At 37.0% G+C, this 14358-nt stretch overlaps 1 protein-coding gene and 1 pseudogene across 2 annotated transcripts in view; one reads left to right on the top strand and one right to left on the bottom strand.

The window, feature by feature from the left end:
* Window positions 1–14358, top strand: part of LOC102479358 (oligophrenin-1-like) — a 248080-nt gene that overhangs the window by 34919 nt on the left and 198803 nt on the right. The gene's annotated exons all lie outside the window — the stretch shown is intronic.
* Window positions 1816–2319, bottom strand: LOC106735897 (prefoldin subunit 3 pseudogene; annotated as a pseudogene).

A 14358-nucleotide genomic window follows, 5' to 3' on the forward strand; every position in this document is an offset into this window, starting at 1 on the left:
GTTGATCCATGATATATCACATAGTACCTACCCCAGAGACTGACCCAATCTCAGTTTTGATCCAAATAAACTATCATCCAGGGATTAGTTTTGTTTTCCCCAATCGCCAATCAGAAACACAGAAATACTTCGGTTGTCCAATGCAGAAACAAGTTCGATCCTTTTGATTGTCTACTGTTGGTTGTTTGGTTGTGAATCCCTCTTTCCTCTTTCTCATTTTAGTTAATCGTTGAAATTACAAAGCTCCTGAATAGTCTGTGTCTGTTTGTTGATATTGAACTTTGAACTGGCATGTTTAGCCTTAGGTATATTGTACATGTAATATACAAACAGTCTGCAGCTATGGTGGCAGAGAAACCCATGTTTTTAAAAATGTATTTCATAAGATAACAGAGTTACTTTTCTCTCTTTGACAGATTTGGGAACTACTGGTTCATTAAAGGGTTCAGGCAGCAGTTTCCTTTATGGTCAACGGTGATGTAATATGCCAAGTAGTGAAGGCAATGAGATAGGAACCACAGAAATCTCAGAGCATATTGCCCAGTTAGGCTTTCTCTAACTGGTCAGATAATATTTTATTGAAATCTAAAAAAAAGAATATTATGAACAGGAGCACCTCTGAGCTTCTATAGATCTTCTTTATATTTATTTATTTTTAATTTGCTAGAGGGCTCTTGGGCATATGAGAGAGAGAGAGAGAGAAGAAGGGAAAGTGAGGAAGCAGCCCTCATAGGGCATGGTCATGCTGCAACCACTTTTCCTCCATTTCTCTCCCCTTTCATGATTTTGAGCACACATGCACATATACCCTATTTATTTTTGTTTGTTTTTCTTTTTCTTTATTATTTTTCTTTTTAACATCACCATTTTAATATCATGAAATGCAAATACAAAACATTGTACAATTATGCTTCTTACTACATGAAGATGAAATCATACATTTGTGTTTTTACCAGAATCTGTATTGCCCAATACTAGTCAGTGTATCCCAATGGCTATCCACAGGATTTTTTTTTTTTATGAAGATTATTCCTATGAGGTTTTTATCATGAACAAAAAAGCTTACAACTCATTTCAACCATTGCAGACTTATACTGATATTAATGATATTCCTGTTAAAGGTATTTGGAGAACTGTTGAGAAATACTAAATCATTTTAGCCAAGAGTATTGAATGGATAATATTATTTCACATTAACCAAGCTCTCCATTATGTTGGTATTGCAAAGACCCTGTGCTCTTACTTGGCACGAGAAAAATATGTGCTCTTCATAGCCTTCTTGCTATTATAGGAAGGCAAATTACTGTTTCTTACAAAGTCCAGAATATCATAATATGTTATTGGTCAAACAGTAATTCAGAAAACCTTATTTACAATAGACAAGTGACAGCAACAGAGGATCATGAAGTTCCCCAAGTACTAAAGAAAAGCAAGTTTACAAATATTCAAACTGTCTTTCCTACCTCTCAAACAATGCAACCTCAAGTGATAGTGACATCAGCTAATAAAGAAAAAGTAAACCAGACTAGTGTCTAAAGCATACCTCACAGTTCTTGGCTAAGAGTCTTCTTATGACAAAAGAAATGATAAAAGCAGCATTAACTTTGCTTGGAAATGTGAGAAAAATACTAATTTAAAACTACTGAAACATTTTGCTTTTATAAATAAAGTATGTTTATCTTTTTATTTTTAGGATTTAGGTATCAATCTTACTTTTAAAAACTCATTCAAAGTTGTGTCAGTCTTTAAGAATAAACATTGGTGAATTTAGAATAACATGTCTGGAAAACTGAACCACGTTTCTAATTGCCGGCATTATGCTTTATTCTTGGTAGAATCATCTTTGTTTCTTCTTTTCACATCCCAGTTATAACCCTGGCCATACTTACTTCTTGTTGGTAAATTGATCTTGAAGACAGTCAAGGTCTTCCTCAAGACAATCAAGATTCTTTGTGGTAATCGATGTTATTTTCTAACAATATCTGAGTTTTGTCAATATTATATTCAAGTATTACATTATCCCCCAACCCATAGACACACTTTATTGATAGGAGGAACTGAAGCTTTGCAGTATAGCTATCTGCCAGCAAGAATTTGGTCTCCTTTGAATTGGTGGACTTTTTCCTTCTGCATGTATTTTAGAATTTTCAAAGTCTGTTTAATTTCAAGAATCTGACTTTTAAACATTCTTTTCTTTTGAGCCAGGTTGAGTTCCATTAACTTATATTTCTGATACTGTTCATCCAGCCTCTTTAGTACTGTATCTGCAGTCTCATTCTTAGGCTGTTTCATGAAGAAATCTACATCTTCCACAAACGTGGCCTCATGCCACAACCCTTCTTAGCTCTTGCAATCTTAGGAAAGCCTCCTGTATGTTTTTCAAGCTGCCAGGTCTGGGATTTGAATTGGGCAGTCTGCTATGTGGGATCCAGCTGACATAACCACTATGCTCCTGATTGGCTTCAGGTTTCCTTGTGATTGATTGGTGTGATTTTTGTTATTTCAGTGTAATTTTTTTTAGTGCGACTTAATAGGGGTTTTAAGAGTGTAGCAGTTGCAAGATGTAATTTATGGTACATTTACTAAAATAGAGCAATCTGGCCTCTAAAACTAAGTTTTAGACAATCATCACAGGTTCTACTATGTAAGTAGGATAAAAGTTAATCAGAATTATAATGTTCAAAAGGGTTCTGGGAGGTCGTGGAGTCAAATTCTTTGTTTTCAGGCCACCTGGATCAGCCAAGACAGATGAGAGCTAGAGAAAGAATGGAATTAGATTGTTACCTTGTAGATGTCTTTCATCAGTAATTTCTGTCCTTTTGAGCACACTGGAAACTACTGCATCAGAGGAAATTATAGCATTTGGACCCCAGAACTTTAATTAAGTCTTCTATTTTGTTTTTTAATCTTATGCACCTAAAGAACATTTGGGACTAAAGTAGCTAAGATATAGTCTTGGTTGAAGTTAGGTTACTGAGCTTAGGCTTCAGTATATTCTCTAGGAAACTGAGCTCCTTAGCAAGGAATAGTATGACAGAGCTTAGTTAGCACAATCGTATTATGTTATGGGAATGAGCATTGGTTTTGACACAGGTCTGGGTTCAAATTTCCTATCTGCTATCAACTAAGTTGGGTGATATTGGGCAAACTGTGAGCTTCTCAGTTTTCTGAAACGGAGGTAGTAATACCAACCTTGATCACTGAGTATGTAAATGAAATAATATATTTGAAAGTAATATATTCTTAATAAATGTTAGTCTCTACTGCTTAAGTATATTTAAAAACATATTTATGGCAATGGTTATACCATAAATAAACTTAAAATGTAGTTATTGATAACTTAGTTGGAGTTCAGTGTGGGTCATCCCTTGAGAATTAAATAATATAGTTTACAAAGAGAAGAGCACAGGAATGTGAGTGCATATTTCATCCTGTCACACAGCCTTGCAAATACTGCAGTAACAATAAAGTAGGGATTGATCAGAAAGCCCTCTGGGATTGCATATGAAAGCAGCCTCACTCAAAGAAGGTATTATTGTGCTTCGTCTTATTCTCCTTTTTCATAATAATAATTTGAGAAAGATTAGCATAATTATTTGTGGTGTACTTGAGAGTGATATCTTACTGTGTGAGTCTTCTGGTACTGAGAGAGAGAATAATCTGTAGGTCTGGTCAAAATGCCTAATGTACTATCCCTCAGTATTCTGTAAATGAGTAATAACACCCTATTTTATGTAAATGAGTAATAAGACCCTATTTTACAGGAGATAAATTGGGACACAGAACAGCTAAACAGTTCATTTAAGGATTAACAAAGACAGTGCCCTTGTCAATAATGGAACTTGATCTCCTGCCTTGATTCTTTTAAAAAAATTATTATTATTATTATTTAAGTTGACCAGACAGAGATAGAGAGAGGGAGAGCAAGAAGAAAAGTGAGAAAGCAAGCCTCCAGGTTTGGGACTCAAACCATGGTTGGCCATATGGGAGTCCAGTGACCCAATCACCATGCCACCTGTTGACCCCATCCTGCCTTGATTCTCAACACAGATCCTTCCCTTCCCAGAATGTCTTTCCTCTTGCCCATGAATATTATGCAGTGTGCTATAAAGAGACTTCCTTCCCCCTTACCAGCTGGTGATTTGCTTATGCCTAAATTAGGAGAGTGGGTTAAAAATGCACTGAGAGTGTCATATGATAATTCCAAGTACAGTGTCTTATGTAGGAATTTTTAGTTGTTGAAATTCACAGCAAATATGGAAAATCCTTTCTCTGCCTGTTTCATTAGAGCTGAGGTTGAACAAACAGGCCTAAATGGGGTTGTGGAGAAGGCTAGGTGTTCATAACATGGATTTAGAGGCAGCTGATGTTGGCTTGGAAGAAAAGTATAGTAACAGTAAAGTGTGGGTGTGAATATGTGTGTAGATGGTACATCTCTTTTTATAGTACTGAATCTTTAAATTTGCCTACATAACCCAGGGATTCAACATTGACTAATTTAAAGATATTTATTTTGATAGACAAAGCCATAGGACAGGGTTAATGTACATAATTGGAGATGTATGTAGAACTTCTCTCACAAATAATTAGACATCCTCGGATTTAGAAAGTTGACCTCTTTTTGAGCTTCTCACTGGAATCCAGTTGGTACAGAAGTAATTAAAAAACCCTAGAAGAAATATGTAAGCAGAATCCATTACACACTGGACCTAAACAAGTTGGAGAGGAAAATTAATTAATAATTTCACATTCGATGGCAGGCTATTTGGCTTGTTTGTCTTTTTTCTCCCTTTGTTTCTTTCCCAGTTTTTAGTTGCTGCAGCAGCACTTTTTGATTGTAGGGACCTTTGGCCATGATGGAAATAGGACCCAGGAATTCTCATTCCTGATCTGGCATCTGGACTACCTTCAGAATGCTTCCGAAATTGATATAAATGAAGAAATGCTCTAAAAGATTAATACTGAAAAAAAAAAAAAAAAAAAAACACTTCCACATGAAAAGCCATACTGGATTTTTTTCTTCCCCTTTTAGGTCCCAAGTGTATAACTGAAATGAGCCTAGTATCTTTTTTCTTTAATTTATTGTTATTATGATTATTTATTATTTATACATTCAATTGCTATATATTATTTAGATTGTAAAGAGATTTTACTCAACGTGATATACGCCACACATCAGGCAAGTTGTGACTACTATACACAACATCATCGACAGGCAACAAACCGTATCTATGTCCCACAAATGTCTTCTCAATTTTTCCCAAATTTCCCTTCCTGCTTTCTTTCTCTCTCCCACTCTCCTTCCACTTTGTCCCCAGTGCCCATGACAATTTTCAATGTTTTTATGTCCTCCAGTCTTTCAGTCTGTACCGTAGAGTATAGATAGTTGGTATATGTTAAATGGAGACATATAATGTCTCTGTTTCATAGCCTGACTTGCCTCACTCTTCCATGTTCATCCACTTTCTATCAAATGCCAGGGTCTTGTTGTTTACTACAGCTGAATAGTATTCCATGAAGTATATGTGCCATACTTTTTCAATCCATTCATCTGTTTGTGGACATTTGGGTTGGTTCCATATCTTATCAATCATGAATAATGCTGCAATAAATATAGTTGTGCACGTGCTTTTCTGATTGAGGGTTCTCCTGTCCTTTGGGTACATACCAGGAATGGAATTGCTGAATCATATGGTAATTCAATTTGAAGGTCTTTGAGGAACCTCCATATTGTTCTCCACAGTGGTTGGACTGATTTATATTCCCACCAACAATGTTGGAGAGTTCCCCTTTCACTATATCCCCACCAACACTTAACTTTTATTATTATTATTATTTTTTAAATCTTTGCCATTCTGACTGCAGTTAGGTGGTATCTCATTGTGGTTTTGATCTGCATTTCCCTTTTGATGAGGGATTTTGAGCATTTTTTCATATGCATTTTGGCTGTCCATATGTCTTCCTTAGAGAATTGTTTATTCAGCTCATTTTCCTGTCTTTTAATTGGGTTAATCATTTTTTTTCTGGGCAAGCTGCTTGAGTTTCCTGTGTATTCTGCTTATCAGTCCCCTATCTGAGACATAGTAAACAAAAATTTTCTCCCATTCTAAGGGTTGTCTATTCAGACTAATTACTGTGTCCTATGCAGCTTCATAATCTGATGTAATCCCACCTATCTATTTTGGCGATAAATGCCTGTGCTTTGGGGGTCTTTCTTAGGAAGTCTCTGCCTACCCCAATGTTTCCCAGTTTACCCAGTGTTTTCTACCAGTCGTTTTTATAGTTTGCGGCCTTAGGTTTAGATCTTTGATCCACTTTGAGTTGATTTTTGTTAATGGTAACAGGAGTTCAGATTCATCTTTTTGCAGGTGGATACCCAATTTTTCCAGCATCATTTTCTAAAGAGGTTTTGCTTTTCCCAGTGGATTGACTGGTACCCTTTGTCAAAGATCAGTTAACTGTATGTTTTGGGGGTTATTTTTGGGTTTTCTATTATGTTCTATTGGTCCTCATGTCTATTTTTGTGCAAATATCATGCTATTTTGATTATCATAGGTTTGTAATATATTTTGGGATCAGGAAGTGAGATGCCACCCACTCCACTCTTCTTGCACAGGATTGCTTTAGCAATACGTTTTTTTTTTTTTCGTTTTTGTTTGTTTGTTTGTTTGTTTTTATGATTCTGAACAAATTCTATGATTCCCTTTTCTAGGTCTGTGCAGAATGTCTAGTAATTTTATAGGGATTGCATTAAAAATGTAGATTAAGTTGGGTAGGATTACTGTTTTGATTATATTAATTCTCCCAATCCAGGAACATGGGATGTCCTTCCACTTTTTTGTGTTGTTTTCAAAATCTTTTTATAGGTTTTCATAGTTTTCCTTATAGAAACTAACTAACTTTGAGTTCTTTGGTTAGTTTTATTCCTAGTTATCTTATACTTTTTGTGGTTATGGTAAATGGGATTATTTTCCTCAGTTCTGTCTGTTTGTTGTTTGTATATTGTGAGCCTAGTATCTTTAATGTACCTTTTTTATTTTTTTGGAGAGGTTTTCTGCTATAGGGCATGTGCACTTGCCAGAAAGGCAGAGAGAGACATAGATAAAAAAAGCAATAAATCACCCCTCAGTGGGTATGGCCATGTTGCAATTCCTTCTCCTCCATTCTCCTCTCGGGATCTTGAGCACGCATGCATACGTGCCTGGTGTGAGTTTAAGCCTCCGGGTTTGGGACTCAAACCACAGTCAATTACGTTGGAGTCCAGCAACATAGCCATTACACTAACTGCTTGTCCCTAATGTGCCATTTTTAACAAGTACTTTCTTGTTTATAAAATAGCCTTCTCATTCTTAGCCTGCCTTATTGAGGTAGAAAAGAGGATATGTTTAATAAAGTCTGGTAAATAATTTTGAATTGTTTTAAATTGTGGTAAAATATAAACAACATGAAAATTTCCAAATAACCATTTTTTTTAAAGTGAGAGATTTTTACAATAGGACACATGTGCTCACTGGAGAGGCAGCGAGAGAGAGAAAGTGAGAAATCATACTCTAGGGAAATAGCTATGCTGCAGTCCCTTCTCCAGCATTCTCCTCTCAGCATTTTAAACACATACCCACACGTGCCTGTGTGAATTTCAACTGTTTGAGCGTTAGTCTAGGATTTATAGAACTATGATTCTAGTACTAAATCCTTGCTTAACTATGTGGTCATAGATATAGTGCACCTTTTAGAACCCCAGTTTCCCTCTGTGTGGATCAAGAACACCTGTCCTGTTACCTCATAAAATTATTTTGAGAATCAATTAAGATTATCAAAGTGAAAGTTCATCCTTACTAAGTGCTATATGTAGGAAATGGCTGAGACTAAAAACTATAGTGTATATCAAATAATTTTGATTATGTGGCTTAATTTTTTATTTATAAGCCCATGGATTAGTTGCTAGTTAGAATAATAAATTTAATGTGTATAGCAATCAGAATCTTCTTGTGGCTGTCATTGCCTCATTAACATATAATATCACTACATATTTGAAGGCCAGTTTTGTAATAATCTCAACATTTAGAATAAAACTGAGAGTCTACATCAGATTAAGAAGTTTCTGCATTGCCAAGGACACAGTAATCAGTGTGAATCGATAGCCCTCAGAATTGGAAAATGTTTGTGTAAACTATGTATCAGATAAGGAACTAATAACCAGAATAAACAGGGAACTCAAGCAGCTGTCCTGAAAAAAGATGATCAACCCTATTAAAAGATGAGTGAATGATCTGAAAAAAAAAAAAAACCCACACTCTAAGGAACACATACGAATATTCAAAAGGCATATGAAAAAATGTTCAACATCCTTCTTTATATGGGAGATGCAGATCAAAACTACAATGAGATACCATCTAACCCCAGTCAGAATGACTAAAATTAAAAAAAAAATAAGTGCTGGCTGGGGTGTGATGAAAGGGAAACTCTCCTGTACTGCTGGTGGGAATGTAAATTGGTCCATCCACTATGGAGAACAATGTGGATATTCCTCAGAGATCTACCAATAGATCCAGCAACCTCAGTCCTAGGTATCTACCCAAAGGACTAAGAATCCTTAGTCGGAAAAGTGCTTGCACATTGATGTTTATTGCAGCATTCACAGTTGCTAAGACATGGAACCAACCCAAATGCCCATAAACAGATGAATGGATAGAAAAAGTGTGGCACATATGCTCTATGGATTACTACTCTGCCATGAAAAACAACAAGACCCTGACTTTTGACAGAAAGTGGATGAATGTGGAAGATTTACTGCTGAGTGAAGCAAGCCAGGCTATGTCTCCACTTAATATATACCGACTGTGTGCACTCTGTAGCTGAAACTGAATGAGTAGAGGATACAGAAACATAGAAAATGGTTATAAATAGCAGATACAGTGTGGGAAGAGGGTAGATGAAGGAAGAGAGTCCGAGGAAGGACATTAAGGGGAAAAATAGAGAGGCAAGGCATTTGTGGGACAAAGAAATGAGTTATTATCTGTTGAAAATAATGTGTATAATATTCTCAACTGGACTGGTAAGAAATGTATACATGTTGGAATATTCACTTTGCAAGCTAAGTTACATATGTGATTGAATGTATAAAAGAAATTGGAAAAAATAAAAAAAAAAAAAAAACCTGAGAGTCTAGAGGGTGGCCCCACAAAGGTATTTAAATAGCTAAAATACTTTTTACTGGGCATTCTACTCTATGGGAAAGAATACTATCCTCAATCTATTGGCTCTTCATCTAAATTCTGATTTAGGTTCTGCCCCTCAGAATTTAGAAGCAGAGGGATCAGCAATTGGCATAATGGCTATGTCACTGGACTCCCATGTAGTTGACCGCGGTTCAAGTTCCAGACCCAGTGGATTAAACTCATACCTGGCGTGTGTGCGTGAGTTAAAAGGAGTTACAGGTTGAGACCAGCAGATGGTGTAAGGTTTATGTTACTGGACTCCCATGTAGTCAACCACGGTTCAAGACCCACACCCGGCAGCTTAATATCACGCTGGGCACATATGCATGTGTGCCCAAGATCCCGAGAAGAGAATGGAAGAAAAGGGATTGCAGTGTGGCCATATCCCCTGGGGGTGATTTCTCACTTTCTGTCTCTTTGTCTCTCTCTGTCTTTCTGGCGAGCACATGTGTCCTATAGCAAAAACATCTAAAAAAACCCACAAAATTTAGAAGCAAAAACTAGAGGTGTGGAGGTAAAGTGAGGAGTCTAGAAATGAAACTTCGATGTGAAAAATGAAGTGGCAATTGAATTGAATTGAAATGTGGGAGGAACCCGAAAATATATGAAAGAACAGGTATTGTTGTAGAGTGCCACCGAAGGAACGACCACCAAAGCCAGATTAAGTTTAAAAGGAGTCTGTATTAGCTAGCCAGCAACTACAGTCTGAGGCTGGGGAGGAGGGGGGCGCCAAAAGTCAGAACTGTAGCCCCAACTGAAGTTGGAGTAGTCTTTTTATAGGCAGTCAGTTACCAGGGGTTTCTATGCAAACAGTTACAGAAGCTGAATCATGCAGGTTAATTATTTCTGAGGGGATTGGGGTTTCCTTGTAAGCAGTTACATTGCTAAACAAAAGGGTTTCAGGCTAGTTAGCAAAGACAGTAGCAGGTACAGGATGTCGTCCTGGATATGGTTTTCTATATAGCTAGCACAAGCTATTTTCTCACGGGAAGAGCAAGCAGGTTTATAGAAGCAAACAGCCATGTTAGGGTAAGGGAACAAAATGGATGAACAGTTGTTCATGTGCAAGATCTAATATGCAGCCTTCCACAATATGAGGTATCCTTTAGGCCCTTTTTGTGTAGGAGTCAATAATCCTATGCATCTGAATACTCCTTGAGTATATTATAGCCTCAGGTTGATTGTTTAATCACAATGATTAAATTGAATCATCAAAAATAATTTTTTTATAAAGAGGGATTTTTAAAAATTTTTGTTTATTCATTCATTTATTTTAATTTGACTAGAGAGAGACAGAGAAAGAGGGAAAGCAAGCCACCAGGTCCAGGACTTGAACTGTGATCGGCACACCCCCTGCTGGTCCCAGTTTTAAAAAGCAGTAAGCAATTAACTGTTAACTTTTCATTACACTGGTTAAATTGCAAATATTCTAAATTTTTCAAAGTATAAGCTTTATTTAAATTAAAAATTAACTTTCTTAAATGGGTTATCTGATAATGCTGAATAAGTAGGACATTATTGCGTTACTGTTTGGTTTAACATTATATTACCGAAATATGTGTGTGTGTGTGTGTGTGTGTGTATATATATATATATGTATATATATATATACATATATATATATATATATATATGTATATGTATGTATTTTTTAAGAGAGGTTTTTGCTATAGGGTGTATGCACTCACCAGAGAGACAGAGAGACAGAAAATGAGAAATTATCCCCCAGGGGGATGGCCATGCCACAATCCCTTCTCCTCTATTCTCATCTCGGGATTTTGGCCATGCACACACACGTGCCCAGTGTGAGTTTAAGCTGCTGCATCTGGGATTTGAACCCTGGTCGACTATGTGGGACTTCAATGATATAACCATTACACCATCTGCTCATCCCAGGATTTCCTTCTTTTAAGGTCACATTCCTTTGTGTTTGTGTGTGTGTGTATACACATATACATACATATTTATGAAACATAAATATCACATTCTGTTTACCCATTCATCCATCAATGGACATTTGGGTTGTTTCTACTTCTTGGTTATTGCGAACAGTGCTGTGATGAACATTGATATGTATATACCTCTTTGAGATCCTGCTTTGAATTCCTTTGGATATAAACCCAGAAGTGAGACTACTGGATCATATGGTCATTCTATTTTAAATTTTTGATCAATTCCCATACTGTTTTCCAAAACAATTGCATAATTTTGGCTTCTCATGCCAATTCATTAAAATAGGTATGATTGTTATCATTAAACCTGTTGTACAGATAGAGAAATTAAACGGCTTCCATATAAAGTTACTCAGTGGTAAAACAGACTTAAACCCACATCATCTGACTCTGTATTCAGTGTGTCATTTCCATCTGTATCACTCTCCTACTTATTCTGCTCCTCCAGAGCTTTTAGACATGATTGTGACATTTTGCTTTTATTATTTTCTTTGAATACGGTGATACAGATGTCCCCTGTGCTCAACAGATGTTTTATCCATCAGTCTGGGTGTCTCATGTAATTTGTGACTTCTTAGAGTTCAGAATGCAGTCTCAGAATCATCATTGCTCTTTGCCTTGTTCTCTTGAGTTTAGGATTATACACAAGGCATATATAAGGAAGCAACCAATTGGTACAGGCCTATGAGTCTATAGCAGTAGGTCTGTGATAGTGAATGTTTTTAAAGTTGAAAGGCATAATTTTTCCATGATTTATTGCTGAGCACTGAAACCTTAGATTTCTGCAGATTGAAAGCAGTTATCATTTCAACATCATCATTCTGAAAAGGAATATGTACTTGCCCACATGCAAAAAGTCTCTGATCTGTAGGGAAGAGTGGTAATTTTTAAAATGGCATGTGGTTTTTATATTTAAGTTATAATAAACACTACCCTTCTCTCTAGAAATGGTTCCTACCAGGAGTTGTGCCTGTCTGATTTGAGTGTTTTGGATTCGTTTTTTCAATTTATTTGATGCCTCTTTTCCTTCTCTAAACATTGTCTCAGTATTCTGTTAAAGTTAAAAGCATTTGGTTCTATATCTGGCCTCTGAGGCTGGTGACCTGAAAGCTTCCAAAACCATAGATTTCTGAATAAAGAGTGTCTGTAGACATGAAACATTTGGCAGCCATGATCTGTTTCTTATTTAGCTCATTTGACAGCTGGGACTGTGTGTGTGTGTGTGTGTGTGTGTGTGTGTGTGTGTGTGTGTGTGTGTGTGTATGGAAGGTTTTTGCTATAGGTCACGTGCACTCACCAGAAAGACAGAGACAGAGAGACAGAAAGTGAGAAATCACCCCCTGGAGGTGATGGCACCACTAAAATTATTTCTCCTCCACTCTCCTCTTAGGATCTTGGGCATGCATGCACACGCGCCTGGTGTGAGTTTAAGCCACCAGGTCAGGGACTTGAACTGCGGTCAACTACATGGGAGTTCAGTGACATATCCATTACACCAACTGCTGGTCCCAAGGGCTGTATCTTAATTGTATGTTTTTGGCTTTGTTTACTTCATCTTCTTCCTACCTCACCCACTTGTGATTTTGTGCTGACTTGTTCACGTTTCCAGTCTTCAAGGACAGCACCATTCTTTCTAGGTAAGCTATCAACATGTCGAATCTTAACTTCAGATACTCTTGAAAAATTATAGCTCTCTATTAAGAATTCTGTAAACTCTTCATTTTATATTTTAGTGTGTGCGTACATGTATATGTTTGTTTTTCTCAGAGTCCATAATATTCACTCAGTTTCCAAAATTTAAGAAGTACGATGTCATGGGACCAGCAGTTAGCATAATGGCTGTGTTGCTGGACTCCCATGTAGTCAACCGTGGTTCGAGTCCCGGACCTGGTGGCTTAAACTCATGCCGGGCATATGTGCATGCATGCCCAAGATCCTGAGAGGAGAATGGAGGAGAAGGGATTGTGGCGTGGCCATCCCCCCTGGGGGGTGATTTCTCGCTTTCTATCTCTCTGTATCTGTCTTTCTGGCAAGCACACATGTCCTATAGCAAAGACCTAAAAAAAAAAAAACTCTCCAAAAAAAACACATTGTTATGGATCTTACTGTCATTGCTTAGTTATTTATTTTCTTTCTTTTCTTGATTATAAGTTGCACAAGAACAGGGACTATTTATATCTTGATTACTATTGTATTTCTATTCATTTATTTATTCTTTAAATTTATTTACATTCATTCGCTATACATCATTAAAGCATACAAAATGAGATTTTTCCATCCAGAATACACTGTATATTGGCTCATTCAAGCACATCAACATATGTGTTATCAACAAATAATTTTCCATTTCTTGTTTCCTGTATATGTTGCTTTTTTTTTGCCATCCTTGTTCCCCTATTTCTCACCCTCTGCCATGTCCCACCCTCCTCCCACACTGTCTCTGGTATCCATGGTTGCTTTCTATGCCTTTTCCCCCCATTTTATTGATTCACTAATGAACTTAATTAATCTAAATATTTCCAGTAGCAAGCGCAGCTGATATATACATATCCATAAACACAAGTCAGACTTTAGGCATAAACCTCAGTGAGTAGAATGAACATACTATAAAGTAGCACTTAGCTGGGGCTATATAGCTTACTGCAGTCATCAAACAGGTATTTTTAATGCATTTTTTTAATTTCAAGGAAAACCGTTTTCACGTTTTTTTCCCCTGAAACACTTTTCTTAATTAACTAATTTACATTCATCCCCTAAGCATCGTCACAGCATACAAAATGTGGTTTCCCATCCAGAATATACTGCAGAGTGGCTTAATTATCTATGTTACCATATATATGTGTGTGTGTGTGTGTGTGTGTGTGTGTGTGTGTGTGTGTGTATACCCCTATGTTTGACCCTCTGCCCTTTCCTCCCCTCTTCTCATACTATCTCTGGTGTCTAGAGTTGTCTTCCATTCCTTTTACCCCCACATTTTATTGATCACACAATTTTTTTGAGAGGTTTATGCATATAGGGCATGTACCCTCACCAGAGAGAGACAGAGAGACAGAGAGTGAGAAATCACCCCCCAGGGGGGATGGCCATGCCACAATCCCTTCTCCTCCATTCTTCTCTCAGGATCTTGGGCACACATGCACACGTGCCCGGCGTGAGTTTAAGCTGCTGGGTCTGGGACTCGACCTGCT

Source organism: Tupaia chinensis, unplaced genomic scaffold (genome assembly GCF_000334495.1).
Source record: "Tupaia chinensis unplaced genomic scaffold, TupChi_1.0 Scaffold000566_1, whole genome shotgun sequence".
NCBI lineage: Eukaryota > Metazoa > Chordata > Mammalia > Scandentia > Tupaiidae > Tupaia > Tupaia belangeri.